This window comes from Drosophila innubila (assembly GCF_004354385.1).
Source record: "Drosophila innubila isolate TH190305 chromosome 3R unlocalized genomic scaffold, UK_Dinn_1.0 2_E_3R, whole genome shotgun sequence".
Taxonomy (NCBI): Eukaryota; Metazoa; Arthropoda; class Insecta; order Diptera; family Drosophilidae; genus Drosophila; species Drosophila innubila.
This window is the reverse complement of record NW_022995380.1, coordinates 17,395,628-17,423,154: the sequence shown is the minus strand read 5'-3', so window position 1 is coordinate 17,423,154 and position 27,527 is coordinate 17,395,628. Positions and strand designations below refer to the sequence as shown.

The following is a 27,527-nucleotide window of genomic DNA, read 5'->3' as shown; positions in this document are numbered from 1 at the left end:
AATATTAATATTAATAATAATATTAATATTTTCAACACTTACTACGCTTCACCACCTAGGAAGTATATCCCAACAGTTCCTAGAAATATGTTAAATATCTTAATTTTAATTTTTTTCTGATAGCATTTCTGATATAGCTAGAAAAGTTATTTTACTCTTACGATCAGAGCATTAAAAAGTGTTGCTTTTTTTTTCGAATACAAATCATCGCTTTCCCTTTTTGAAAATTTTGCTCACATTTCCCAATATGCAGTTGCTATTCAGCGTTGCCACCTAGACATAATGATTTAAGTCTTAAACTTTACGGCATAAATGAAACCAAATCGACTAATTGGAAGAACTACCAACAATAAGATTAGTATACCCTTTTGTAGAGTATAAGAAGAAAGAGTCAACAGCAGTAAGTAGGGACAAGAAGTACGTAGCTTAACAAGCAACTAAAACAGCAAATCAGCGCACAATGTGAAAAGAGTTGGAAAAACTATAGCCAGGGGCAGATAGAAGGAAAAGCAAAGGCGAAAGCACAGCTTAAACTAAAAGGATTTTCAACTATGTTAAAAAAGCCAACAACTGGCGACAGACTACAACGTCAAGTCCCTTAAGAAGATGTTGTATCTTCTTGCAGTTGGTCAATATAGCTACGCTTTAATTCACTGCGAACGAAGTCCAAAATGAAAATTAAATCTTAGTTGTCAACTGCATTTTCACTTTACTTACAAGGATTCAAAATTCAGTTTCCTATGGTGATTCAAGTGATCTATAAGTAAGATATTTTCAGAAAAATATAGTTGTAGAATATAGAAATTATTTATTTTAATTGGCAATCCAATTGAAAGAATATATGAATTTCATGAAAAAAAAAAATATATTAAACTGAACATTGGAAAATATATGGATCACCGCCGCAATTTCTATTTATTTTTTATAAAATTTAAACATTAGTTTCTTATTAAATTTCGAAAATACATTTTAATGAATTTAAATTTGAATTGGTCTGATATGATCGACTGTAAAAATATTTCAGTAAATCTGTCCAAAAGTTAATTACTTTCTAATGCAACTTTTTTTGCTTTCTTTTCAATGGATTTAAATATTGATTTACAAAAATCTGTACTGAGTAAAAACTATTAATAATCGTTCATATATTGGGTTATCAATTTTTTATTGCAGATGTTTGCCTTGATTTAAGATACTAGATAAAGATGTATTGCAAGCATAAATACTAAATTAAACAAAATGACAACCCGCAGCTTATAACATCTCTTCAGCACTTTTACACATACATAGGCACATTTACATTCACACTTATTTATTTATGTATATACATATGACAAAGATAAATATTTTCTTTGAAGCGCATTTGTTAATCTCTCGCCCTGAGCAATTTTTTAAATCAATTCACTGATAGTCTACTCTGCTGGCTGTGCATTTTCCCCTCGCTGCATCTCCATGCACCACTGTGCGGTGCTTTTCTCATGTCTCTCTCTCTCTCTCTCTCTATCTCTTTTGGCTTAGCGCTGAGCATAAAAATATTTAATTTTAATTAAAGTGACGTCTCCGTCAGCATCCTTGTCGTGCTGTTTCATCCTCATCCTTACTGTCGTTCTCGTCCTTGTCGTCCTTGCCATCACCCACAACCGCTGTTGAGCGCCGCTTGCGGCATTTGCGCCACAGCATTGCAACAAAAAATAATTTGCATATTTTTATATTAAAGTATTGAAGCGCACCACACGCCACACAGTGGGGCAAGGCGACAAAGTGCCGCACGGAGTTGGGTGTCACTGACTCCGTGTCAAGCCCCAGCGACCACTTGTACGCGCAACTAAGCGGCAGACCAGCAACAGCGGCTGCCATTTAAATTGTTTGTGCCACAGCGTTGCAAAAGCTGTGCGCCACACGTGGACACTTGTCGCAAGTTCAGCGAAAGGTTGCATCATTTTGAATAGTCTCGAGTGCGACGACTCTGCATTCCTGCTGTTGCACGTTTAACTCTGTGGCTGTGGCTGTGGCTGTGGCAGTAACACTAAAAGTTGATTTCATTTATCAGCAGGCGATGCAAAGACAGCCTAATTCTCCGACGCGGCCAACGACTTCAACGCACTTAGCCAAATGAGAAAGGGCCAAAACAAATGAGCAAACGGTACACGCCACGTGTGGCATAGCGGACTCGGCAGGTGGAAAGCACTTAACAGCAGTCATGCCACCGTTCAAGCCACAAAGGGATGCAAAAAAATGCAGGCATGACTTCTTTCTCCCACTGACTGTTGAATAAACTCACGTTGCAAGCAGTTGCCGGCTAAGTGGCGCGTTGAGGGTTCCATGTGGCACGGAAAGGATGCTCGCCGTGTCCTGTGCGTTAGTTTTGTTTTCATCTCGCTTTCTCTCTTTCCTCTTTTTTCCTGCCTGTTTTTATGTTGTTGCTGATTATAACGCATAATAAACTGGAATGCCACTCAGCGACGCAGCCTTTGTGTGTATTACTGTGTTCAACTTGCCCCATGTTGCAAGCACAACAGTTTATCACACACATACACACATCCGTTTTCTCTTTAAACTCTCTCCTCAAACTATCGTCAATTGGTTAAACAACTCGGCTGAATAACATTCCCATGCATTAAAAATTACAAAAATAAAACATAAAAACATATTCTCCCACCCCCTCTACTTGCCCCCTCTCATCACACTCTCCTGCCATTCCAAGCAGTTTTCACAGTCGAATTTTTGCGGTTGCCGTGTACTTTATGGGTTCTCGCAGTTGTTGTTCGAAAGTAAACAACAAACTGCCCTCTCCTCGTCCCACTCCTCTCCCAATCTCTCTCTCTCTCTCTCTGTCCAATTGCCTCAGCGTCGTCGCCGCAGTCGCGATGCAGTCGGGCGTAACGGCAAGTCAAAATTTGTCGGCGTCGTTCTGTCCATCTACCTTCTATACCCAAATCTATACCCCATGCCAATGGCCCTGCCCAAACCGTACTTCCCTCCAACAGTTTCACGTACAGACTGACGGCGACAACGCTTCATACGGAACTGAAGCCCAGGGGCGGATTGTTTGGGGCCCACTAGATCATATCCGTTATATACGAGTATATTGTGTCAATGATTGAATGTGAAGCTTTGGCATAGAATTTGAGTAATTTTAAAGGATATTTAATTTTAAACTGTGTAAAGAAATAATATTTAATGATCATTAAAATTAAAATCGAAATATATTAAATTTTTTTAGTTCCCTAGCCTGTTTCCACTGTAAAGGTGGAATTAGTAATATATAAAATATTTTTGCCAATAATATATAATCTAGTTACATAATTGTATTTGAAATTTGAGATTTTTGATAAGACATTTATAAATGGGATCATAATATTCATTGAATATAGCCACAAAAATTGATTTATTACAGAAAGACATGGGATAAACTAATTTTATTTTTATTTTAAAATAAAAGTACAAAAATAGATTCGAAAATTATATTTTTAAATGACAAAGAGTATCAGAAATAACCAAGAGTCCAATTGATATTTCATAATGCAAGCGATAAAGTTTAAAAAAAATTGAATTGTGTGTAAATATTTTTTGTCAAATTGTCCTTTCATATTCAATAGAATTTGAACACACTTTTCATATTGCTAAAAGAAATTACTAATTAATTTATAAAAGTTGTACTTTATAGTGTAGATCTGTATTCTACAGCGGGTCCAACTGAATCCGCTCCTGAAGTGAGCGCAACCAGGCGTTAAGAACGCCAGCGTCAACGGTGGCGTCGCAGTCGCAGTCGCAGTTGACGTTGGCGTTGCTTTGGATTTGCTTGCAAGGTTTACTTAACGCACAGTTCGTCGGCTCGTCTAGTAAAGTTACCTTTAGAGATAACCGTCTGTGGGTTTATTTTGCAGACAGAAATAGGGCAAAGGGGGGCGTGGAAGAGAGCGGAAAGGGGGAGAGAGAGGATGATACAAATTCAATTTTATGCTTGGCATGTGCCGCGAAGGTTGGCGTCACCAAAGCTTGCTCAAGGAAAAGATAGATCTCTGGTTTGGTTTAGTTAGGATTGGTCTGTGGCAAAGTCGCCTGCTGATTACTTGACATATGTTGCAAGAAGCATTTGCTTTGTGCGGCAGCGTGTAAAACGGTTTCGCGTTATACCAACAAACCAAAGCCTAATTCTCTTCATCGAGAACTCTCGAGAGGGATTGGGGAAGGGGAGGGGAGAGGAGGGAAGGGCAAGGAGACATCGAGTAGGGACTCGACAGCTATGTGATAAATGAAGCGCAGGAAAAGCGAAAAATGTTTGGCAGCAACAACGACAGCAACAACAAGCGCAGTGACCTGTGACCTGTGTGGCAGGCGACACTCAGCTGGTCAGCTAGATGCTTGCAACGCTGCCGCAAGTTGCCCAACAAGTTTCTAACTTAATTTACTAATTTAATTTTTGCAATTTTGTTGACAAACTTGCTGCTGCTGCTGCTGTTGTTGTTGTTGTTGTTGTTGTTGTTGCTGATTCTGTGTCCTTTAAAGGACGTTGCCGCGTTTTGCATGCGCGCGACTCGCGCAACGTGCAGCGACAGCCATGTTGCCACTTGCCGTGGCACGTCGTTGCTTGCCAAAAATAAAGTACTGCTACCTGCAACATCATCGTTGCAACGTCGCGTCGCGTCGTCATCGTGCCCCAAAACTAATGTGGCATTATTAAGTTTTGAACTTTGTCGCCAAACGGCAGCAGCAGCAGCGGCAGTGGCAGCAGAGGCAGCGAGTCCTTTGCATCCTTGGTATCCTTAGCATCCTTCGCTTCATTGCATGTCGTTTGCAAGGTGTTGTGTTGTTTATGTGTATGACCGGGTGTGTGTCTGTGTGTGTGTGTGAATCTTGTTAGATCATTAAGAGTCCATTAGTCATTAGCTGTGCGCTGTCAGTGCAACACGGCACCACGTTGCAAGCATCTCCACCTGCCCTTACCTTACCTCCCTCCATCCCTCTCTCCGTCTCTTCCTTCTATTGCATTGGCATATCTGAAATGTCATTTGATTTTAATGCGCATTTTGTGGTATCAACGCGGTAAGTTGCAAGCTGATAGTCACTTCTGAGCATCGTGCAACAAACACTTGCCACACTTGGAATACTCGATAACCAATTGCCACACTTGTGACAGTTTAAATCAGGACAGATTCGAAAATTTAAAAAATACTTTACTGGGTAATAACATGAAAATAAGTAGAAAGCAAAGAAGCAAGCCAAAACAAATATAGGTTACGGTTCCGGTACGTCCCGAAATAACTATTTTGATAAAAGGTTATATTTTTTTTGGGTTTTTTTTCGGTCCAAAATTCGAGCAAACAAATTTTTTGAACGAATTTAAAAATATTTAAATGCAGAATGAATTAAAAGGCCAAATCATGATCAAAATGACATTCCGCTTGAAAATCGGTTCAGTTTTGATCAAGTTATGACAGTTTGAAGTTGGTCAGACTGCGGATTTAGCCACTTTACAAGTCCAAATTCTTGTTCAATTTCACATGATTTTTTACAAAAAAATGAAAGGTCTCAGAATCAAGTTTAAAGTGTTGTTTTATACTAATTACGATATTAAAAGTTGATTAAAAGTGAAAACTTGAGATTTAAAATTTTGAATTTTTAAAATATCAAAGGGGGGACCCTTACCATCAAAATCGAATCTTGGTCGAAAATTATTAAATTTTCTAAATGAGCAAAATTTGAATACAGAATGAATTTAGAGGCCAAATCATGATCAAAATGACATTCCGCTTGAAAATCGGTTCAGTTTTGATCAAGTTATGACAGTTTGAAGTTGGTCAGACCTCGGAGTTAGTCACTTTACAAGTCCAAATTTTTGATCAATTTTACATGATTTTTTACAAAAAAATGAAAGGTCTCAGAATCAAGTTTAAAGTGTTGTTTTATACTAATTACGACATAAGGAGTTGATTAAAAGTGAAAACTTGAGATTTAAAATTTTGAATTTTTGAAATTTCAAAGGGGGGACCCTTACCATCGAAATCGAATCTTGGTCGAAAATAATTAAGTTTTCTAAATGAACAAAATTTGAATACAGAATGAATTTAGAGGCCAAATCATGATCAAAATGACATTCCGCTTGAAAATCGCTTCAGTTTTGATCTAGTAATGACAGTTGGAAGTTGGACAACTCTTTGAGCTAGCAACTTTACCACAACCGAACCGGGACAAACGTTTTTGTATTCGGTTCTGAACACAGAATTTATTTCGGTTACGGTCTCAGCTCCGGTAGTAACAATGAAAAGGTTAGTTTCGGCTCCGGAATCGGTTCGGTGTTATTGCCTGTTAGAAAGTATATATATTCTATATAAACTAACCATCTGTTTGTCGGTTAATATAAGACTAGTCTCTTAGATCTCGAAAATTATCCATCCAAGTTAGTAGTCTAACTTGTATTTGTTTTTATATATCTTCACACTAATTTCATAGATTGCTTTGTATGATAATGTTTAATATATCTCAAACATATTGGTCCAAAATATCATATCTTTCATATTTTGGACACTTTTTAAGCAGTGCATGTGGCATGTAAATCCACTGAAAAATTCTTAACTAAACGTTGTCTGCCGCGAAATTGGTTGTGGGCGTGTTCTAAGTAGAAGTGAGGGGTGGAGGAGTGGATGGGTACATAAGCAGTTACTTGAGCGTGTAAAATAATTCTAGACTGAAATAACGAGAAACGCGAAACGAGTCGCAAAGTCAACGATGCGTTTTATGCGTTACCTTAGGCCCATAATTTGTGCGACATAATCGGGGCATGCCTCCTACAATGCCACGTACAAATGAGTACTTTAAGTCTTTACTAGAATACATTGCCCCAAACCGTTCATGCGGCAAACTCTTTATAAAGCACGAGAGTGTATGTGTGTGTGCGTGTGTGAGGCATTAGATGATTTCCCGAAACCCATTTTCTTGTCTCGGTTGAATAATGTCAACATCTGCAGATTGTGACGAGAGTCTGTTGTATTAAAATTGCAGTTCGATTTGAAAGTTTCTTAAAATATAAAAAGCGATTTCAAAAGGCGTTCCATAGCTAGGAAAGATTTTTATCTTTCAGTAATACTCGTATCCCATTTTATTTTAAGCAAGCAACTTATATAGTTAAAAACATTTCTTTACAGTTTTTTCTATAACTTATGGAATTTTAAAACACATGTTTGTTTAAATTAGTTTTTAAATGTTTTTTTTTATTATTTTATATAAGGCAGGAAAAAAAAAATGTATTTTTGGATAAATTTAGCAAAAGTGTACCTGTACAAAAGTATTTATTTTGGTTACTGTTCCGTTTTTGGTATTAAAAATAAAACGGTAAACGTTTGCATCACCGGTTCCAATATTATTCCCTTACTTACACATTAATTATAACATAAAAGAAATTGATTAACTGCAACTTTTCTGCCACTTTCATTCCAAGTTAAGTTTCTCTGCAGTTTTCATGCTGTTAAAATGATGCCACGGTATGTTGCAGCAGCATGCTTCTCGCAACATGCTCAAACCGGGTTCGAAGTAAAGCTACTGCATAGCGGCATAAAAAACGTAAACACAACATGTTGGCAGGCCAGCGAGATGAAGACTGTTTGAGCGCATTGCGATAGGTCACACACATTCCAATTCCACTTGTTTCGCTCTCTCACTCTCTCGCTCCAAGAGAGCGCACGCGAGTTGTGGCTGCTAAGTGTTCGGGAAATGTTGAGCTACGTTCCACTCGCATGCATGTTCAAGCTGTCGTTGTCGCTGACGCTGACGCTGACTGAGGTTGCCTGAGGTTCTGTTCAGTTCACTTTGGGATTTCGTGCGGGATTGTTCGGAGCTGCGGCGAACGCGAGTTTCCAATTGTGGTACATTATAGTTAATACCAGAAGTGAAACATTGAGCAACCTACCCCAACGCGTAACCGACTAACGGCGTGCGGGGCAGAAGAGGCCCAACGTAACTCGCGCTTTATCCCCCCACCTACTATATAGTGTTGAAATATTGCGAAAAGGTATAGCATGCTCGTAAATCACAACAAATGCATAAAAGTTAAGAAAAATAAATTAAAACCCTAAAGAATTATTTAAAAACAAGACACGTGAAATTTTGTTGGCCCGAAACTATGCAATACACAGTGAGAGCTTAAAGTTTAAACTAACTGCTGTGTTGTGGTTAGTAAATGTATTTACTCACCTGTAAATGTAACTGCTACTGTATCTTTGTGTGTGCCATTGTATCTATGTATATTAAACAAGTGTTGTCGCGGAAAATAGTTTGACACAGTTTCACAAGTCTTAACTTTTGGCTTTCGAGTGTCCTCGAAAAGAAAGTTAGCATCACAACATCAACAATAACAACAACAACAAAGACAACAATTACAATAAGAATAAGAATAACAACAAAAAGGAGCAAAGGGTTGGCCCAAAGCAAAGTCTACTTTTTGGCCCATCAATAAAATGCACAATCTTTTTCTTTATTTACGAGCCAAAGGATATGGCCAGGCTTAAGCCCTTGTGAGCCCACTGAATTCTGGCCAAGAGCGAATCTACTCGCATCCACGTACATATATCAAATGTGACAAAGGATTAAACACTCGGTTGCCTCCATTTTGATGTGCCTCAATATATATTTATGGACAATTATTTAAAGAAAGTGTTCTTCATGTTTTATGTGTCCTCAGATTTCAATCGAAATTGGGTGGAGAAAGACTTTTGGCTCTCACTTTAAGTGCAAGTTTCAATCGAGTCGCGTCTTAATTGCCGCATAAATAGAATCGACGTGTCCTTTTGTTGTTTGCCGAGCTACACAATAAAATTTAATTAAGCTGACGTTTTATTGTTTATAAATTCATGTTAATGATATTTTGACGTTGAGATGGGAGAGTGGAGGGGCCAAAAGTCTAACCCAAATATCTGCAATTAACTCAATTCGAGGCGTGCAAATTGTTGGGGAACATTTTCCGCTAATTGTTTTGTGCCGACACTCGAAAAGGAGCAGAGAGGCGACAAAAGCAGGAGCAGGAATTTTATTTCCATTCAAGATGCCAGCTGTGCGCCTCGATGTCGGCAGGACGCAGGATTTCATTTTGTTTTGATATGCAAATGGTCCTTAAATTCCGCGATCCAGTTGAAATGAAATTGCCTAAAAGTTTTGTTTTCGAAACTTGCCTCCGTCTCCGTCTCCCTTCGCTCCACTTACCACGACAGGGGTGTGCACTGGCAAGGAGGGAGGGAGACGCGTGCGATGGAGTCATTTAATTTTAAATGCCTACCATTTTTATTAATGGTTATTGCCGTGAGTGAAAAGTGCTCTCGTCTCTCGCTTTTCGTGTAATAATCGAAAATTGTTTTGTATTTCAAAAATGCCCCAGCAAATATCGAAGTGAGTTTTATGGAGCAGATGAAATGAAGTGTTCTAATCAAAACTTTTGCTGATAAAATGAACTCAGTGGCGTTTCCTGGCGCCGCGTGTAGCAAAAGGATTTTAAGGCACATTCAGAAATCTGTCATAAAGCTTTTTATACTCTCGCATATATTGAATCGCATTTGATATCATGCTCCCCAACTCGTAAAAGAGTCATCCATCTGACGACACTTTTCTCGGGCCATTTCTACAAATTTGCGCACATTTCCCATAATTCTATCTATTTGCGAACTAGGAAAAGGGGTCCCCCGCCACCCCTGCCCCCTGGTTCTCTTTAGGATGTCTGTTTGCACAAACATTTATATCAATTTCTTTATTCCTTTCGGCTTCCAACGGGAACGACGACGACAACGCCGACGACTTGCATTCATCCTCTCCTCATCCTCATCCTCGCTTTTGCTATTTTGGTTTTGGCTCCAAGAAAATTTATGTATGCGTTTTATGGCTACGTGGCTCGTAAATAAGAATAATGTTGCAATGCCGTTTGAAAATCGGTTTTATCTCATGCATATGTGGGTGGTTGACTGCTGACAGGGAAACTGAACAGATCTCTCGAGGGATTGAGCATAAGTACGTACCTCTCCCAGCGGAAAAGGTAGCCAAAAAATGTTAGCTGAATCTATTTTGCATGTGGATGCGATATCATTATACGGTTTATAAATTTATCCAGATACCTTATGAAGTTATTCTTTACTTTTTGATACTACAGAATGTGAAATTCAAATTCCGATTCCTTATATCAGTTAGAAAGGTAATCAGTGTTCTAAAAACAAAATTAACATACTGCAAAAATAGTTTAACCATTTTGTATTGTAAGCATTTTTAAATAAAATTTAACTTTACACAAATACCAAATTTAAAGAATTTAGCTCTTAAAAAATCGGGCTTTTATGTGTTTAATTAAAATTATATTATAAATCTGGATTCTTGTGAGCTGTATACATTGCATAATCTTGTATTTTCCCAAGTTATGCGTATCACAATATCAAAAATTCACAGATTTCCAAATCAAAAAAGAATGTTTTTATACATTCTTGACTGACTTGTAGTCTGATTTTTAATATTTGTAAGCATTTTTGTATTTTCCACAAAACATGTAAAAATGAATTTCTATATAGCATGAACAAAAATATTTATTGCCAAATTGAAATCTTATTACACTTGCATTTAAATCACAGCTGCTCCATTAGGATGTTTTGTCTATCCAGGTGCCTTAAAATGGAGTCTACGAGGAGTGGGGATATGATTTTCTTAATTGAATTAAAAATTCTTCAATGCAACGCAAATTGGTTGTTGTTTATTTGTTGTTGAATGTTTTTCATTTATTTCATTTCAATTCATTGTTTCTATTGTTCTTACTGTATGTGTGTGTGTGTGTGTTTTTGTGTTGGTGTCTTGGCTCAACAAATGCAAAAATTGTGCAGAGAACCATGGCAAAAACGAGCGGAGATGGCCAAATTGGTTGTTGCCATTGCGAGGCAACAAAAAAGAGGAAAACAAAACAAAAAAATAACCAAAAACGCAGTTCGTTAAACTCGGCCGTTTATGAATTTACACAACACATTGCCTATTGTTGTTGTTTTGTTGGTGTTGTTACTGTTGATGTAAATATGTGAATACCCCGTAGTCATTATATTGTGCAAAAGTCAGATTTGTGTGTGTAGAAAAGGCCTATATTTATCAATAATTTCAAAAGTTTGAGCAAACTGGGCTGATTATATTTTAATAATTTATTTTATTGGTTTTTAATTTTAATACGTAAGTATAATATTCTACAAATGAATTTTTTGATTTATTTTTGGTATGACAGGTCTTAAGAAACTTGCGATAAGTAAGCTTTCATGAATATTTTTTATATATACATATTGTATCTAATTATTAACAGCTACTCTGACTTGAACAGTTTCTGAATAGTTGTAATAAGAACTTTTTAATAAAAATGAAATAAAAGTTGACTCTAGTTAAGTTCTATGGTACTTCCGGGAATCTTAGGTGTTGTTCAATAACTTTGCCAAATGCCAGTTAAATTTGTAATGCAAATTTAAAGAAATTCCAAAGTTTAATGTACAAATTTTAATAGAAATTTACTTTTGAATACGAATATATTAAATTACTTTTAAACTTAAGATATACGAGTTAATTATCAATAACATTATTTTTAATAATACATGGAGCTGAGTAGAAGCAGCGCTGCAACAGGGTAACTGTTAGTCGGGCAAACTTGCGTGCTTGTCATTGTAGTTGTTACTTACAACCGCCGAAGCAAGCGACGTTGCGTTTCGTTTCGATTCGTTTTCGGCCTGTTATTTGTGAGCGCAAGTTTAGAAAACAGAATATGTGGTACATACCCTCCTCCCTCTTCCCTTCCCCTTACCCTTTGCATCGGTGTACAGCCCCTTTTGGCAAACCCAACAACAACTCAAGTTGGTTGATGGTTGCACAGCCGAGTTGCATGCTACAAGAATAATAGGAGGCACAGGTAAATGGATGAAGGAGAGACAAAGGAGGTCAGATAAAAATGAATGGCGAGGAGGGAGAGTAGAGCAGAGCCACCCTCAACTGATGGCATTTTCCGGCTTGTGAAAATGTTAAATAATTTGAATATTAAACTGGAATTAGCCAAGTGAAGCATAGCGCACCGTGTTGCAGTTGCAGTTGCCGCTGGTGTTGCCGTTGTTGCTTATCAACCCCTCGCTGCGATTGTTGAACGTTGTCAAAGCCGGAAACAGAAATGCACTGGGGACACTCCCACACAGCACATGTGCAGCAGGCGGGGGTGTGAGGGGAGTCGAGGCGTGGCAGGGGGACAACTGTTCTCAATTAACTGGAATAATTAATGCAGCTGTGTGGGACAGTCCTTGAAACACTTGTTTCCCAGTTACGTTCGCCAGTACGCCAGTAATTACCTGCCCCATGGCAGCCCCTGGTGAATCTATCGATTCCTACCTGCTGTGTCAGCGGGCCTTTCCGCGAAATCAATTCAATCAATTGGCTTAGTTTACTTTCCATTGAATGCATGGAAAACACTTTTCCGCGAATTTCGACCATTCATTCATTCACAATCAAAGTCACAAATTGCCTTCAAGTTGCAACCAGACTTTGCATTGGCTTCACTTGTTTTCGTGGTAAATGCTGCAATTAGATGTCATTAAGGTGTTTTTGTGCCACAACTCAAATGCCAATCAATCAATAACTATTTAAGAGGCTTTCGTTTGCATAAGTCGCAATACAAAACAAATAATAAATATAAAATAGTAAAAGCTAAGCATAATTTTTTGTCTCATCATCGTTACGCATATTTGAGTTATCGGTCTGGTGCATTCACTTCGACTAATGAGTTCATGACGCACTGATGTTGAAATCCAATAATTGAAAAATCTTAGCTAGAAATTTGCCACTAAAAAAAGAGCAGATGGTATCAGCAACCAGTTAACTGCATGGCCAACTGGCATTTTATTTTTCGTTTCATTTTGAAACAAAGTAAAAAGTCGGAATATAAGCAAGGAAATTTTTTTATGTATTATATGATTGACTAGCAATTGCTCTGCAATTGAATCTATTAATTTTTATATGAAATTATTAAAAATTACAGATTGCCAAAAATAATCTGTCTAAATATTAATCTTTGACAACGACTCAATTTTCGCTCACAATTCTGCAAATTTCTATAAAAGTTTTTTAAATAGAATCTTATAATACTTTTAATATTTATGAGACATGTAGGAGACTACATACATATTAAAATTGATCAGATTGATTGATAAATCATTGCCTTACAAAGTTGATCCAATAAAATAGTTTATTTATTTATTTTTTTTTTAAATAATTCAAAATAAATTAAAATAAATATAGATTGAGTAATTATATATTTTTTCCGGCTTTCGAATGCTTTTCAATGTTATTCATATTTTTAAAGTTAGAGTGTGAATTTCAGACAAGCTGAGGCCGAAATATTGTTTGTCTATAGAATATTCATAAATTCGAAATGAATGCCAGATTTTCTGTTTTCATTTCGATTTCAATTTGGCATTTTATTTTTCATATGCCTCGCTGGATGAATGAGTTTCGAGTGTGATTCATGTGGCATGCTACTCAGTGGCAGCCATTCGGTTGCATTCAGATAAGCGCATAATTTTACGAGTGGCAACATTAGCTGCTGCAAGTGCCACAATAATGCATATGTGTGTCTGTTTTTCTCTGTGTGTGTGTGTACAGTAGCTGTGCAATTAGGAGACATTAGCGAGGGTCGCTCTTGAAGTGCACTAATGGAATTCGAGTTTCGTTAATCACACGACGGGGCGGACAGTGAACCGCGCCCCTCTTCCCACCACACATGAAAGCCAAATTCACTTAAGATTAAGTCATAATTTTTTAATATTTCTTCGCCTATTCTTTTGACTGAGACAGACAAACAAAGCCGTTCAGCTGGATGCCGCTTGGTGGCAATCAAAATCCAGTCAAAAGTCTAATGAATTTCTACTCAAAAATTCATTAAAAGCAAATTGAATACCCATATCAAAAGCCACAAGCCAAATAATTTACTTATGTAGTGGCAACAATAGAAGCCATGCCACAAGCGTGCAAACAAGCCAAGTGCGTATGCCTGACTAATTGATACCCTAGGCATAAACTACTTATTAAATATGATTTATTTAACTATTAATATTCAACGTAAATCATACCCCTTCTCAGTTGCCTTTAAATTACAGGGTGTATCAAATATATCTGTGTACATCGCAGTCAACCTGGCGCCTTACTAATTTGCACTAATTGATTTCTTTTTGGCCGAAACTGATGCGTGTTGCCCCATTCGTTACTGACCAGGCCCTAAGCCCATTTGGAGGCTTTAATTGACGGTCTGTCTGGATGGCTGTCAAATGTATCTTTCATTTGACATGCGTTGACAGTTTGTCGGTACTTTTGGGCGCGAAGGGGCAAAGGGCAAGCACACTTTTCTCGTATTGCTGTTGTATCTTTTGTTATTTGTGTGTCAGCCAAAACGAAAACTAAAGAGCCATCAGTCGAGGCGAGGAGGAGTTGGCCAAGCGCAGTCAAAGTCTCATTAGCTGATGGCTCAGATATCATGCCACACCACACCACACCACAACACACCATAACATGCCCCGACCCGTCCCGCTGCCGTCAGTCTGATTGGGTTTTAATGCGTTTGCCCACAAGCCGAAGGTTGCGCCTCCAAGCTCGTATCTCTGGTTTGATTGAAGGCAACAAACGGTGTCGGTGTCGTTGTCGTTGTTGGTGTCGTCTTTAACCATTAACCAAATGATCAGTTGCAATGACAAACACTTTCTCTCCCTCCCTTTGTTGCAATCGCACACAGCAAAATCTGTGATGAAACCTGTTCCGCATTCTGCTTCCGATTTCACTTGAAATTTTAAGTTTCAAATTACAGCTCATAAAATTAAAGAAAACTAGATTTAATTAATAAATATTATTCACATACACTGTCAAATATCTTAAATCAATATTTTTAAAAAACATTTTTATTGTCATTGAAAGTCTCTCTTTTTAATCAGTCTAACAATTATTGGAAAACATTATAACAAAAAATATAATTATATATTCTGTGAAGTCAAACCATATTAGAGAGTTAACGAATTAGCTAATTATCCCTTTTTGCTTGCCAATAACATAGTCAACAAATGATTTAGAGCATATAATCTAATAAATTACTTTATTGAATTGTTGACAACTAATTAAAATGTACTGCCAACTTATCAAATAAATGTCATAGTCATTAAAAAAAGTTAAATATAGAGGTTTACTGTTCTAATTATTTAATTCTTTTTTTCCGCATCCCCGCCTAGGATTTTAATTACTGACAAATGTTAACTTAAATAAAATTATAAATTTATTAAGCATTACGTTAGTAAATTAAGAAACAATAAATATTATTGTAAATGTTAGCCTTGTCGATTGGAAATCACAATTCGATGTAAACAAGCGAAATTAAAGCAATTAAAATTTAACTCAACTTCATTAAATTTACACTATTTTATTGCTAACAATTTCTTTTTCAAAGTAAACAAAATCTTATTAATTGAATGTATTGAATTCATTAATATTTTATTTACATATTATTAGCATTTATAGACTATTTGTTTTTTTTTTTAAATATGTTCTGTATACAAATTAATGTATTGTTTTGGGGGCATAGTTTATTTATTTCCATATAATAATTTGTTTATTTATATTTACATCTATTTATTTATTTATTTCGTATTTACGGGTAACTTGACTTAAAGTAAGCACTGTAAACATTTGTGTTTGCTTATTTGTACTATTAATACAGACATTGTTTTATTTATAAAAAAAAATTGGAAAATTATAGATGATTTACAACAAAGTGCAATAAAAACTTAGAGCCATTAGAAATGTTTAGCAGGGGATTCGCTTAAGAGGCGTCAATTATGATTGCAATTATAATTTGCACTTAAACTTTGAGTTTCATTTGGGAAACTGCAGATGCCAACAACTGCTGATGCACCTGGCAGTATTAAGCACAGGTGTGTACACACACACACACAAACATATATATATATATATATATATACATTAGCAATTTAGTAGCTTACGCCCACCTGCAAATCAGTGGCATGAAGAATACAAAAGAGCTTTCAGCTGGCGATTGGCGTGTCACGATTTTCATGGCCCTTCGCTGCATTTGCAGCATCTTCAACATGAGCTGGTAATTGGCCTGGTTATGGATAAAATTTGCTCGTCTTGCTGCTGCTGCTGCTGCTGCAAAGAAGCGGGCCAAAAACAATAATCGCAACGCCAGCAACAACAGTGAGGCAAAGACAGAGACAGAGACAGATGGACGTGCAGTCTGGTTGCAACTAGCAACTTGCAACGCTCCAGTTCCAGTTCACAGACATTGACACACTTTTGCCGGTAATCTTTGAGTCTACTGCAAATTCTGCATTTGCCTTCTACTACCTTTTTGCATTTTGGTGCTCTCTGTGTCTTCTGCTGCTGCTGCTCACGTTGCATGTGTGGGAGCAACAAGAAGCCAGCACGATCTGGCTTGTTGCAAGCTGAGCTGAGCATTCAACAACTCAGCAACGCTGCCTGCAATCTAATTAGTAATATTTGTTGTTGTTACTGTTGCTGTTGTTGTTTTTTGATAATGCATTGCTCGTGCAACGTGCAACGATGTAATGAGACTGACACACAACTTCGTGCCACTCATTGGCTTTGCTGCGTTTACTTTTTCTCTGCTTGCTGGCAGACTCCTCTCCAAAAATTGCATACCCTGTAAATATCAAATTCTGCAAGAGTGTACATTGAACTTTATTAAAATGTATGATAGCTTATCATTATGTTATAACTATTATTCGCTTTGTTCGTAATATAATAATGACAATAATTTATAGAGAAAAACATGAGTCATAAATATGATTGGCTCATCTTACAGGTTAATAACTAGTCGGTCGTATTTACTTAGTTGAAACTTTATGCTGCTGAATCCGTAAATCTTCTTTTGTCATTACTTGTTGTTCATTATTTAAAGTTATTATTATAACTGCACGCCCTCTGTGAGCCTTGGTCCTCACTTTGCCCCTTAGCCGCTGACGATTGCCTTTCGTTTCGCGCTTAATACATACTGCGAAATTTACCAATTTTCGCCAGTGGCATCCACAACAACAACAATCAATATGAACACTCTTTCAACTTCGGAGGTGGCAAGGAGCAGCGACATTCGATGAATGCCACGCAAATGGTTCAACACGAAGGTATTGTCATTGTTGTTGTTGTTGTTTTGGTTGATAAAAGCCGCTTAGCAAGCATTGACCTCGGCTTGAGTACCACACCGTGATTTAAATATTCATATTGCCAGTAATTTCAAGTATTTAAATATTCAGAAGCACTTTTAAAAGTTTCAGAACTACATAGAAAATCTTTATATAAATAATCAAACTTTTGTAGTATTTAAATTAACATTAAAGCTAAATTAAACTAAAATTTTGTTTGCAATATTGGCAAAAGCGTAAAATAAAAATAAAGTCGAACCACTGTGCAAGAGATTTGTCATTGTTATGGAATTTATTTTGGGCCAGTTAATCCAAAAACTGAACTGCGCCCCAGCTGCTTCTCTGCTGTGATCACAAATCTGTCGCAATTATGTTAATTTGATTTCATTTTTGTCTCCTTTTATTTGGCGATTTTGCCATTTTATGGCCAAATCAAATTTGTTGCGGCTATTGCATTAAGTAGCCAACAGAACATCAAAAACAACGATAGCAAAAAAAAAAAAACTAAATTCGAATATAACGACAAAAATATTGCGGATGCGTTACAAGAAAAATATCAACAAAAAAACAAACCGAAAAAAACAAAATAAAATTGTTATGACAAAGCAAATGAAAATAAATGAGCCCGCAAATGCACAGACTGCTCAAGGGAGGAGGGGAAATAACATGGGGAGGGGGCTGAAATCAGAGTAGAAGTGCGCGTCCTGGGCATATTTTTTTTTGAAGATAAGCGTGCTGTGGCGCGTCTGTGGCAGGACACAAAACGTGGCACAATTGTTGTATACAAATGGTCAACTTAACTAAAACAATGGCACCAAAGGGAAAGGCCAACACTAAAATGAGTCGAGCTCATAAAAACAAAACAGCAACAACAACAAAAGGCCGACAAAAGAGCACAGACTGGCGCCAGTTGACATGGTGTAGGGGGAAAGGGAAGGACAGCTCTCCTGTAAGGAACCTGGACCTTGGCTCAGGGGAAAACAAAAGACGAGTATTGTTGTAGTTGTCGTTGTTGTTGGCCTATGAAAAGCAAACGAACTGCAAATATAAAATTAACAAGAAATCAATTTGTGAAATATCAACAAATAGATTGAGCAAGAAAGTGCGAGAGGAAGAGGAAAGGAAGGAAGAGATGTAATGAAATGAAAGCGAAAGACTCATCAATAAGCAACAGAAATACTTTTAATGCAAGTGTTTGCGATAAGAAGATACCCTGTAAGCCCAAGTTCAGATAAAACAAATTGAAATTAAACCAAATATTGATTAACGAGTTCAGATACTCTAAGCTAAAAATGCAGTCACTTTTAACGAAAATATTAAGCAAGTTTACAAATTCTAATTATAGCGATAAGGAATGAAAAGCTGGATACAATTTTTAAAAAGTTGCTATAGATAATGAGACAAATAAATAATATTTATATAGATGCATAGTAAAGTAAATAAAAAAAAAGATATTTTATATTGATATTCATTTCTCGAAATGGCTTCAGATAAAGTTTTTCTTAAATCGAACGTTTTTATGTGCTTTTCTGTCAAAACTACAAACCAACTGAATTAAATTTTTAAAATATTAAGATTTTCAAAAACTTACAGGGTATTTAACTTTTATATAACCATGTTTATAAATGTAATGTCTTTGTTATGAATTATTGTTGAATAATAGAATACTCTAATCACTTTATGCTTGAGTGGAAATTGAACCTGAATTAAGTATTTTATTTGATGCGTTACATCAAGATATTATATACATTAAATTACGAATTTAACTTAGTAAACCCTGCAATCTAACAGTACAGGGTATAGAAAATTGAATGTAATGAATTTTATGGTATTGGCTTTGTCATTTCGCGGTTATCAATTCAGGCGAACGCGCACAGCTGTCCAAACGCATGGCTTCGGCATTAGCCAATAACTAAAACATGCCCCCGGCCTTTGCCCCCCTCTCTCTATCTTTCTCTCTCTCTCTCGGATGGCATCAAACGAACCAGTTGCTGGTTGCCACATGCGACGCTGCTGAAAACGCTCCCACGCTCCACTGCACAGAGAGGAGACGAGGATGGAGACGAAGACGATGGCGAAGACGTTGCTGGCGCATCAATTTGCGATTATGAAAGGCTGCCTGGCCAGCAGCAGCAACATTTTAAGCCAGACTCGCAGGGGGGGTTGGCGGCAGGGAGGTGGGGGGAGGGTAGCACAATGGACAACTCTTTATTCAATTCAATTTCGATGTGGATAGCCAAGAAATCTGTGCATTTAATGCGCTGCCGTCGCATCGTTAGCATCAACTGACCCGGCGTTAAACGTAGTTGTTGTTGTTGTTCTTGTTGTTGCAACTTGCAACTGCCACACAGCTGCCATAGAGCGTTGTCTTCGTTTTGACTCTTTGGCCTTCACATTTAAATTGTTGTTTGTTTGGTGTTGCGACTGCGCATTTATGAGCTTGTTGCATGCAACATAATCGCACACACTGAGAGAGAGGGAGAGGGAGAGAGAGTGAGAGAGAGAGAGAGTGTCGCTGCTGCAAAGCTTTTTGCTTGTGGCACTGTCACAAAGAACTGGTTGTTCGTTCGTTCGTTCGTTCTGCAGCACTGAAGCGCATCACCGCATAGTTGTTGCTGTTGTTGTTGCTGTTGTTGTTGCTGTTGTTGTTGTTGTTGTTACTGCCGCGTGCTCATTTCTATTTATGCTTCGGCACGCAGACGCTCTGGTTGCATATACGCTTAGCTCTGATTAAATGGATATTCGTGCCCCAAAGCAGAACTCGTCTCCTCTTTCAAAAACCACGCTTCCCCCCACTCTTGCCCCGTCTCTTCACAGTTTCCTTTACTTTTATGTTTATTTCGTGCTTTATGAACAAGAATTCTTTGGGAATTATTGAGTATTTTTCGGTCTTTGCCTGTTTCGAGTTGTTGCTGTTAATTTAACGCTAAATGAAGTGCGAAATTACTAAGAGTTCCCCCCATCTCTCTGCTTGTTGTTTGTGTAAAAGAAACACAGAAATACATTCATTTTTTTTTTGGTCAGTTTTGAGTCATTTCCTGCAGCAACATAAACCAAACAAAGTCACAGCGGTGAGCTGTAAGATGAGCTGATGCTGCAGAAGCGGTGGCACAAGAGAGGACAAAGAAGGGGGCGAGGGGGGTCAGTAAAGTTGTTGGCCATGTGGTTTATTAGATTCGTTTGTTATTTGCTGAATGCTTTTAATTGTTCAGCCCATGGAAGACATGAGAGCAGAGGGGGAAAGGCGATTCAGCTGTTTCAGCAGTAAACTGATACACAGCCACTGTGTGTGTGTGTATGTGGGAGTGTAGTTTAACATGGCAACAGGTTCCATAGTGCTTGCCTCAGCTAGTCACTAGCTTGCCACAGTTGAAGACAACGGCGCAACATTTGCTTTCTGATTTAACGCCTCTCTGCGCACACACGTGCAACGGAAATGAGTGGCAAGAACAGCAATAACAACAGCAACAGCAACAACAACAACAGCATGTGCGATAAGCCTCAACTGCTATCAGAGCAGTCTGTGGCAGGCACTGTCGCGACGCGTTGCATGCCACAGACAGGCGCGCGCGCAACCTAATGTCTATTTAATGCATTGCATGCAACATCATAAAAACAGCTGCAGGCGCAGGTAGCAGCAACGACAGCTCTGACTCATCGTGTGCTGTGCCGTGTCCTTGTGCTGTTGCAACAACACAAACAACCTGAAGAGCTCGTAATTAGCTGGCTAATAAACCGTTAACAATTGCATAAGAAAACAACAACAACAAGCAGCAGCGACAAGCAAACAACATGTTTATATTCATAAGTCAACATTGTGAGGCGAGTCAATAAATAATTAATGCCCCTTGGGCTTGCCGCCCGACGAGGACGAGTAGGCAATGTTGCAACAACATGTTGCAACAACAGCAACAGCGCGAGCCAATAATTGCCAGGCGATTCTCCATTCCATACGCTTGTCTGCCACCTGTCACCCCCATTTCCTGCCCCACAACCCAACTCATTGTTGCCACCTTCATTGACGACGCATGAATATCGATGATGTGTTCAGCTGCTGCACGTGTACGTTGCCAACACTGACAGCTGACCTTGCTCTGCACCCACCTTCATTCCTCCCTCCTCAGCCCCCTCCACCCCTCTGCAGCCCGGGGATATGCTGGCAATTTGACTGCTTCCATTGAGCAGCTGCCTGGGGCGGGTCGTGTGATTGCCTTATTGGTTTCTTGTTTCTTGTTGCTTGTTGCTGCTTCTTCCTCTTCTCTGTGCTATGGCCATAATGAGAAAATGATGCTGCCTGATTGGCATTGGGTTCACTGCTGCATTGCGAATGGCATTTACGGGTCTCGGCACTCCATTCATACGTCAGCGCAGCTGAAGAGCTTATAAATACTTATTTTATGCATAATTTAAACAGTTTTCGTTTTAATTTTAAAACACATAAAATTGCAGTCAAACTTTGCTAAAACTCGCATATACTATTATAACTTTATTTTTGATATACCCTACATTTTGCTTGAACACTCTCAGAACGTATATTACGTTTATCAACTAAGGCCATATAATACTTATGAGTTTATTCATAGATATCAATATATTTTGGCCTTTGCTGAGTTCATATATAAAGTTGTTAATCTCAGTTTATAATTTTTTAATGTTTTAATTATTCGAGCATTGAAAAAATGAGTAAAATAATCTATTTTTAACGAGAATTTTAAATAATATCTTATTAAACGTTTTAATATATATATATATAGATCGACTTAAAAATATCTTTTAGTTATTTAACTGTTGTTGGCTAGAAATTTAAATATTTATATATTCTTCTATCACAAGTTCCTGGTTAGATTTCTGATTTTCTGTTTGACTTGTTTGAGGTTAAGTTGAGCTTACTTTATCGAATCAAAGCTAAAGCGTATAATTCAATAAAGGGTATTACATCTTTCACCACCCAAAATGTGAGTGTTCTACCGTTTGGTATTATCTAAATTAAGCTAAGCCCCTAGGTAAAGTTGTGCCCCGTTTTTGAATTTCAAACAATTAGACTTTAGTTTTTAAGCTCGACGAGTTTGCATTAAATTTTACGCCATAATCGTCATGGCTGGATAACAGTTTTCGCCATTGTTTTTTTCTACAACAGACTCAGACTCTCCTCTCTCTCTCTCTCTCTCACTCACTTTTTATCTTTATCTCTATCTCTCGCTTTTTGTTGCTCTCTTTTGATGGTGGTGGAGTTTATGGTCTATGGACACGTAATTCACCTGCTTTGTATATATATTGTATATATATATTTGTTTTCAGTTTTGCGCTGAGAATTGTTGCCGCTGTCGAAAAGTTCATTAGAAAGTGTTTCAACTTGTTGCCATTGTTGTTGCTGTTGTTGTTTACGTTTTGTTGTTGTTTGGCATTGATACGGATAGTGCACAGACAATGCCCCAGCACTGTGCAGCTTATGTCACGGTCATGGCTACTTGCAACCGAAAGCATCTAAAGTTTCTTTTCTGTGGAAAGTTTGCTTTCGGCTTTTGGACATTGAATTGTCATTCAAATCTGAACCCCTAATGCTAATGAAGCCTACTTAATTGAGCGACTAACACACACACACACACACACACACTTAGTGGCTAGCAGGTGTTAATTACACCACAAAGTGCACTGAATGTGCGGACTATCGAGTGGGTTTAAGGTTCTTAAGCGTTTGCCCCGGAGTGTTATTGTATTTCGAGTGTTTGTTTTGGTCGCTGTTGTCAATGGTCCTTAATTACATGGCATACTTGCAAGGATCGGGTGTGGCAAAGGGAAGTGGCAAGTGGCAAGTGGCAAGCGCGTGCTGTAATTAATATTCGATATGTGCGCTTCTGACTGCCAGCTAATTAATTGCTGTGCCGTCGGCCAGCTAGGCCCACTGTCAAGAAACATTGTTCTAGTTGAGATAGACATAATACACATGCAAACACACACACACATCTATACACACTCATACACGCGAGGTTAACCATAGCAACCGCAGCCTATGAACCGAATCAAACTGAATCGCAACTGAACTTATCGGGGGTGAACGAAGCGTAGCAACATTATTATCGAAATCACGCAAATATTTACCAAAATAATTTGTCAACTTAACGCGAAAACTTTACCGCAAGCCGCTGCCACATACATGACACCCCCAAGCCGCTCAGCATCCCTTGCCCCCTCTCCGGTCTCACCAAAACAGGCTTAAATATTTGCTCGCAAATTGATTGAGCATGCAATTTGACTGGTTTGACTGTGTGTGTGTGAGTGCTTTAGATAGCAATTGTATTGAAATTACAGGGTATGCCCAGCCTGCTTGACTTCCAAGACACACTCATCGTCACGCAGTGAAGCGCATCTAATCCTTTGTGAAATTTGTTTTTGTTTTCGGTTAAGGCGCTGGTTAAGTCCTTTTGGCCTTTTGTCCGCGGCTTTGTGTCGTCTTGGCACCTGGCCATAAAATTAAAATTTCTTTGCAAGCATTAAACGCTAAATGAACCTGAAAATAACGCAAATCGTCAGCGCCACAAGAAAGGAGAAAGGAGATAAAAGAAAGAAAGAAAGAACAAACTGAGCAGACATAAAGCGTGCCAACACCTTTGGAGAGTGTGCTAGAGAGGAGTTGGAAGGATACTAATGGAGTGGGTGGTGGAAGGGGAAAGGGGGGTTACTGCCTTTGACAAGGCAGTTGACATTGACATTCTGTTGGAAGGAAGAAACTCGGGTTGAATGGTTGACGCATTGAACGAGCGATTGAATCTGCAGCTAAATCTAAATCTCAATCTGAAGCTGGCTGAGTGTGTGTGTGAGTGTGTGTGTTGTGCCAAGCGTGTGTCAAATTATGACAGCCGCTAGATTTTTAGCATGTCGCACACCTGCCTCTGTGTGTGTGTGCGTGTGTGCGTGTGTGCGTGTGTGGGAGTGTGCGGGTATGCGTATGTGCCCCTGGGGCAACAACGAGCCATTGCCTTCTTATCGAATGTGGAAACCTTTTTGTGCTGTCTGCTTTTAGGCGCACAAATTGCTCCTTCTCCCTCCTCGCTGCTGCTCCAGGTCCTTTTGGCAAAAGGGTTTGCCAGCCGTTGCGAGTAGGCTCAACGTTTACACAGACGACTTGTTACGTTTTACGTGCGTGTTTCTCTTTGTCTCCCTCTCTCTCCCTCTCTCTCTCTTTCTGTTTGTATGTGTGTCTGTGTATCACAAAATATTGCTTTATTTTTGTGAAATTGGAGCGCACGGACTCATAATTTCGTGTGTGTGTGTATTTTGCTTATGAATATAGATTTTTCCACTGACTGCGTTGACGGTTTGCGTTCGGTGCGTTTGGACGGGTTTTGGCCTACCTGAAAGCCCCCAAAAAAGGCTATAAATAAGAATTGTTTGGGCCAGTGTGCGACTGGTAAATACTCTCCATATATAGGGCTAGATTTTTGTATCGATTGCTATAAAAAATTCCAAATGTATGATGTATATAAATGCCAATTAGCACAGGTTATGAAAAAATCTGCATATAAGCTGACATCATAATGTTCAAAGATAACAATTAAAATGATTTTAATTTTAGCTACAACATTTCAAACAGAATATAAGAGAAAAACATAGCTTTTAATGCTGTTGGGTAATACATTTTATATTTCATATTCACATTTTTAACAATCGCAATATGCCTCTTTCAATACAGGGTGACGCAGTATAATAAACGAAACATGGTGTTCACTAAAAGCAAAGCAAAGACACGAGCCAAAAAAACAAATCACATACATATGTAAATTTGTATATATATAAACAGTTTTAGTGGAGTGGAAGATTAGTAGGCGTGGCCCCGTTTTCAACTCACATACACATACACACACTAACATGTTCATAAAAAGGTGTTGACATATTGCTTGTGTGTATAGGTATTATTGGGGCTAAGCTGATTTTCATGCTTTTTCTTTGGGTTTTTTCTGCGTAGGACAGAGACTTATTTATGGTGCGTCTATGAGTTGTCCTTGAAGACGGGCAATCAATTCTAATTTCGAACTGTCTACACACTCTCCAGAGAATTTCAGTTGGAACTTCACATTATCTTTACTTTAATCTCCAACCATATGCAACACTCATACTAATGTTATTTTTCCTCCATTTATTTGCAGGTATGTCTCGTATGCTTATAATCATATGATGTTATCCTACAGTTCTGCTGATCTTGATCGGCTTCTCTGGAGTTGTTCCTAATGTTATGTTGCCAACTGACTACAAAAGTCATTGACTTTGACAATATATTGTGCACTCTAACGTGAATTCTGTCATTGCACGTGCTTTCCAGTCTGTGCAAATAAAAAATATAACAAGTATGAATACGCAAAGTTAAGTATAATATAAAATAGTGGATACCCTGTATTAAATTCTGCACGAATTCCATAAATTCATAAAACAGTGAAATATATACATGCATGCAAATAAAATTCCATTAATTGAAATATAACTTGATTTCAAAGACTAAGAGGTAACAATTTAAGGAACAGAAGAGAAAAAATCAAATTTACCTTCAATAATTATAGATAAATATAGTTACAGTTTTATGATGCCTCTCATTGACATTTTTTGCTTACAGGGTATACAAATTGTAGCACAGCAATGCCAGTTAATGGCTGAAAGCATCAACGGCAAAATTGCAAATGTGTCTGTCACACAAATTGTTTGCCTAGCAGAACAGTTAGCGTAGCGGGAGGATTGAACGGAGCTCAGGCTTTGGGGCATGGGGCATAGCGCTTGTGGCAGACAATTTGTTGAGTAATAGAAAAGTAGGCTTTCATATTTCGCTGAAACAGTTAAGATTTGTATAGCTGACTCGGTCTGATAAGCTGTGAATTAAAAAAAACAAACTTAAAAACTTACAGATTTAAAGCGCTGTCAACGAAGCGACGCGTTCATAATTATCCAAATGAAATTATGCCGAAAGATTAAAGTAATTTATTTTAATTTATTTACTGTGTTGTGCTCTTGTGAATCTAAGCGACTCCCACTTTCCCTCCACTCGGACTTTATCACCACTTATATTTCGAAGTCTCCTTATTTTTTGCAATTACTTTGAAGTGGCGCACTACTTAGCCAACTATATGCTCCATGGGCTCCATTAAATTTGGCACACTTCATTGGCTCGCACAGACATAATAATTTATTATTTAATTTGGGTAGCGAGGGAACGAGGGTGTGTGGGATGGTGAGAAGCGTGCTCGGATAACTTTAAAGTAATTAATTTCAGGAAGTGTCAAAGTTGCCATGCGGCAATACAAAGTGTTCCAGCCCATTGCAGGGTCAACTCAACTCGGCTATGATTAAAGGTTTGAAAATATTGGTGTAATTATCGAGTATAATATATATATATATGTGTGTAGATAGTTAGAAGGTTAAGCTTATTTTATGACAAACCAGATACTATGCAGGGTTTCAATGGAAATAAAATTATTGTTGGGAATACCAAGATGAATCAAAAAATATATTAAATACTTCAATACATTGAAACTTTTCTTAAACAGATTGAACTCAATTATATATATTTTATATGAAAAATTCTCCACATAGATTCCAATTTAAAGTAAATAAAAAATGTAAAAGCAGCTTTAGTTTTTGTTTAGGTCTTGTTTAGCAAAACATTTCTCCGGCTGCTCTTGAAGCTTCTCGCCTCTGTCCGTTGCCCAAAGGCGATGAACAGGAGCAGATTTAGAGTACAGCTTCAGCATCGGAACTTCCGTTTGTGAACACCGGAGTATGAATTAAAAATTTAAATTAATTTTTAACATGCTATTGCTGCGCTTACATTTTGCATGCCCGTAATTCATCAACTTCAAAGGCAGTTTGAGACAATTAGCGTTTAATTTGCAATGTTCTCTTGTATGCATTAAATTAAAAAAAACGGCAAATTTAATGCCTACATTTAGCGGGAGGGTCCGAAATCATAAATTAAAAGGTTCGTACCTTTTCTTTTATCTTAATGCCTCTGTTTTTGTGTATGGAACAATAATTTAAAAGCGCCAATTTCATTATGTATCTTAAATACATTTTTATTGCATACTTAGGGGCGCACAGGATACATAAATAAAAAACGTGAATTGCAGGATGGGTGGGTCAGAGGTTGCCGACCAAGGTGTGCCTTAAGTGGCCAACGATTATTCAAAACCGCATTTCAGTGTGGCAAGCGTTTAATTTGGCCAAATTACAAATGAGTTACGTTACGGTTAGACTCATCATCGTCGGCATTGTAATCGAAATCTATAAACATAAACCGAGCAGAGAACGGAGGAAAGAATAGATGAAAATGGAATAAAACAGGAAAATATACTTGAG

The 27,527-nt window shown here is 37.9% G+C and overlaps 1 long non-coding RNA gene across 1 annotated transcript in view; it reads left to right on the top strand.

The window, feature by feature from the left end:
- Positions 1 to 7,801: 7,801 nt before the first annotated feature.
- LOC117792160 overlaps positions 7,802 to 27,527 on the top strand; it is a 39,996-nt gene continuing 20,270 nt past the window's right edge. Inside the window, exon 1 of the long non-coding RNA XR_004618151.1 lies at positions 7,802 to 8,005. This is a non-coding gene — a long non-coding RNA (uncharacterized LOC117792160). The remainder of the gene's footprint in view (positions 8,006 to 27,527) is intronic.